The following is a 4,745-nucleotide window of genomic DNA, read 5'->3' as shown; positions in this document are numbered from 1 at the left end:
ATTTAAGTCCTTTATCCATTTTGAGTTTATTTTTGTGTATGGTGTAAGTTGGTGGTCTAGTTTCATTTTCTTGCATATATCTGTCCAATTTCCCCAACACCATTTATTGAAGAGACTATCTTGGCTCCATTGTATGTTCTTGCCTCCTTTGTCAAATATTAATTGAGCATATTGGTTCGGGCCGATTTCTGGGCTCTCTATTCTTTTCCATTGATCTATATGCCTATTCTTGTGCCAGTACCAGGCAGTTTTGAAAACAGTGGCTTTGTAATACAACTTGATATCTGGTATTGAGATCCCACCTACTTTGTTCTTTTTCAGGATTGCTGCAGCTATTCGGGGTCTTTTTTTATTCCTGATGAATTTTTGGAGAGTTCGTTCTAGATCTCTGAAGTATGCCGTTGGTATTTTAATGGGAAGTGCATTGAATTTATCGATTGCTTTGGGTAGTATGGACATTTTAATGATGTTGATTCTGCCAATCCATGAACACGGTATGTTCTTCCATCTGTTTATGTCTTCCTCTATATCTTTTTGCAACGTCCTGTAGTTTTCTGAGTAGAGGTCTTTTACCTCTTTAGTTAAGTTTATTCTTAGGTAGCTTAATTTTTTTGGTGTGATGGTAAACGGGATTGTTTTTATAATCTCTCTTTCTGAAAGTTCACTATTGGTGTATAGAAATGCCTCAGATTTCTTGGGGTTAATTTTGTATCCTGCTACATTGCCAAATTCATGTATTAAGTCTAGTAGCTTTTTGATGGAGTCTCTAGGGTTTTGTATGTATAATATCATGTCGTCTGCAAATAAGGACAGTTTACTTCCTCTTTTCCAATTTGGATGCCAAATGACATTTTTATACTCCAATAACGAACACACACACACACACATAAAACAATCCCATTTACCATTCCCACAAAAACTTAAAGACATTTAGGAATAAACTTAAACAAGGAGGTAAAAGACCTGCACTCAGAAAACTATAAGATGTTGAAAACAGAGATAAAAGAAGATATATACAAATAAAAGAACATACTGTGGTCATGAATTGGTAGAATCAACATCATTAAAATGTACATATTACCCAAAGCAATATATAGATTCAATGCAATGCCTATTAAAATACCAATGGAATATTTCACAGACCTAGAAAAAACACTCCAAAAATTTTTATGGAATCAGAAAGACCCCAAATACCTGTAGCAATCTTGAGAAACAAGAACAAAGTTGGAGGGATCACAATACCAGATATTAAGTTATACTACAAAGCCACTGTACTCAAACAGCTTAGTGCTGGCACAAGAACAGGCATATAGATCAATGAACAGAACAGAACAGAGAACCTAGAAATCAACTCAAGCCAATATGCTCAATTAATATTTGACAAAGGAGGCAAGAGCATACAGTGGAGTAAATATAGTCTCTTCGATAATTGGTTTTAGGAAAATTGGACAGATAGATGCAAAAATAAAAAAAAAGAAAGAAAGAAAAGAAAAAAGAAAAAAAAAGAAACTAGACCATCAACTTACACCACACACTAGAATAAACTCAATATGGATAAAAGACTTAAATTTAAGACATGAAACTATCAAAATCCTAGAAGAAGTCATAGGTAGTAAAATCTCAGACATTTCTTGTAGCAATATGTTTGTAGCTGCATCTCCTAGGAAAATGGAATCTAAGGGTAAAACAAATAAATGGGACTGCATCAAAATGAAAAGCTTAGCACAGCCAAAGAAACCATCAACAAAATAATAAGAGAGCTCACTTCATGGGAATACATATTTGCCAATACATCCGGTAAGGGGTTAATCTTCAAAATATATATGAAACTCATACAAGTTAAGAAAATTTAGCCAAAAATCCAATTAAAAAATGGGCAAAAGACCTAAATAGACAGTTCTTCAAAGTGTGCATATAGTTGACCAAGAGACATGAAAAATGCTCAAAGTCTTTGATCATCTGAGAGATGTAAATTAAAATGACAATGTGGTATCATCTCACACATGTCAGAATGTCTACCATGAACAAATTAACAAATGACAAGTATCTGTAAGGATGTGGAATAAAGGAAACCCTAGTACAGTCTGCTGGTGGGAATTCAGACTGATTTAGCCTCTGTGGAAAACGGTATGGAGTTTCCCCCCAAAATTAAAAATGGAACTCTCATTTAACCCAGTTATCCCATTTCTAGGAATATATCCTAAGAAATTGAAAACACCAATCAGAAAGGATATATGGACCCCTATATTCATAGCAGTGCAATTTACAATAGCTAATATTTGGAAACTGCCCAAATGCCCATCATCAGATGAGTGGAAAGAAAAACTGTGGTACATTTACACAGTGGAATATTACGCTGCTATAAAAAAGAACAAACTTTTACTATTTGCAACAGCATGGATGGACCTGGAGCATATTATGCTAAGTGAAATAAGCCAGTCAGAGAAAGGTATCACATGATTTCACTCATACGTGGAATCTAATGAACAAAATAACTAATGAACAAAATAGATCCAGAGACATAGAAGCATGGAACAGACTTTTGAACCTCATAGGGAATGTGGGGGAGTTTGGGTGGGAAGAAATAAACCATAGAACCTTTATTCATATGTGTATAACCCATGGACACAGACAATAGGGGGTGAAGACCTAGGGTGGGGAGTGGACAAGAGGTCAATGAAAGAAAAAGGGGACACATGTAATACTTTTAATAATAGAGATATTTTAAAAAGTGATGGGGTGGAAAATTTTTTTTTCCAGGAAAATGGAAATGAAAAAGGAGATGGGTAGAAATACTCATATCTGATAAAACAGACTTAAAAGTAAAAGTGATAACAAGAGACAATGAAGGCAACTTCATAATACTAAAGGGATCAACACAACAAAAGGATGTAACTCTAGTAAACATGTATGCACCCAATACAGGAGTATTCTAATATATAAAAAAACTTCTAGAGCATTTTAAAGGAGAGATGGATAACAATAAAATTATAGTAGGGGACTTTAACACTCCACTGGCATCACTGGATAGATCTTCTAGATAAAAAAAATCAATGAAGAAACAGCTATCCTAAACGACACACTAGATGAGCTGGAATTAATTGACATTTTCAGAACATTTTACTCCAAAGCTCCAGAATACACATATCTTCTCAAGTGCACATTGGATATTTTCAAAGCTAGACCAAAGATAGACCACTATTAGAGCACAAACTAAGTTTCTACAAGTTCAAGATGATCATGTCAATCATCTTCTCAGATCACAATGGTATGAAATCGGAACTGAACTACAATAAAAACAATGAAAACAATGAAACAAATGGAGGCTAAGTAGTATGTTATTAAACAATGAATGGGTTACCAAAGAGATCAAGAAATAAATAAAAAATACCCTGGAAACAAATGAAAATTAATACACAGCAATACAAAATCTATAGGACACAGTGAGAGCAGTCCTGAGAGGGAAGTTCATAGCATTACAGGCCTACTTAAAAAAACAAAAAACCCCACAACTTTTAATGTTATCTAACCTTACATCTTAAAGAATTAGAAAGAGAAATACAAGAGAAGCCCAGAGTAGGTAGAAGGAAGGAAATAATAAAAATTAGAGCAGAAATAAATGACACAGAGACCAAAAAACAGTACAAAAGATCAATGAAACCAAGAGCTGGTTCTTTGAAAAAATAAACAAAATTGGTGAACTTTTAGCCAGACTCATCAAGAAACAAAGAGGACCCAAATAAACAAAATCAGAATTGAAAGAGGCTAAGTAACAACTGACCCCACAGAAATACAAAGGATCACAACAAATACTATGAACAATAATATTCCAACAAGCTGGACAACCTGCACAAAATGGGCATATTCCTAGAAAAATAAAATCTTCCAAAACTCAGACAGAAAGAATCAGAAAACTTGAATAAGCCCATAACTACTGATGAAATTGAAGCAGTAATAAAAATAAAAAAAAAACTGTCAGCAAACAGAATTTCTGGTCTGAATGGCTTCATAGGGGAGTTTTACCAAACATTCAAAGAACTAAAACCTATCCTCCTCAAACTATTCCAAAAAACCCCTATTTTCACAAAGCTAGCATTAGCCTAAATAAAAAACACACACACAAAACCACACCACAAAACAGATAAAGATACTACAAAGAAAGAGATTTACAGGCCAATATCCCTCATGAACATAGATGCAAAAATCCTCAACAACATATTAGCAAATCAGATCCAGTAATACCTTAAAAAGATCATCCACCATAACCAAGTGGGAATTATTCCAGGGATGCAAGGCTGGCAAAATATCTGCAAATCAGTAAACGTGATAAATCACATAAACAAATTGAAAGACAAAAAGCACATGATCATATCAATAGATGCAGAAAAAGCATTGGACAAAATCTAACACCATTTCTGATAAAAACTCTGCAAGGTGAGAATAGAGGGGTCATACCACAAGATAATAAAGGCCATGCACAATATAACAACCAACATCATACTCAGTGGACAAAAACTAAAACAATTTCCCCTAAGAACATGAACAAGACATGGGTGTCCACTTTCACCACTATTATTCAATATAGTACTGGAAATACTAGCCTCAGTGATCAGAGAAGAAAACATAAAAGGTATCCAAATTAGAAAGGAGGAAATAAAACTCTCATTCGCAGATGATCTGATATCACAAATAGAAAACACTAAGAATCCACCAAAATACTAGATTTAATAAATGAATTCAGCAAT

Source organism: Myotis daubentonii, chromosome X (genome assembly GCF_963259705.1).
Source record: "Myotis daubentonii chromosome X, mMyoDau2.1, whole genome shotgun sequence".
Classification (NCBI taxonomy): Eukaryota; Metazoa; Chordata; class Mammalia; order Chiroptera; family Vespertilionidae; genus Myotis; species Myotis daubentonii.
This window is presented reverse-complemented; position numbering follows the sequence as displayed.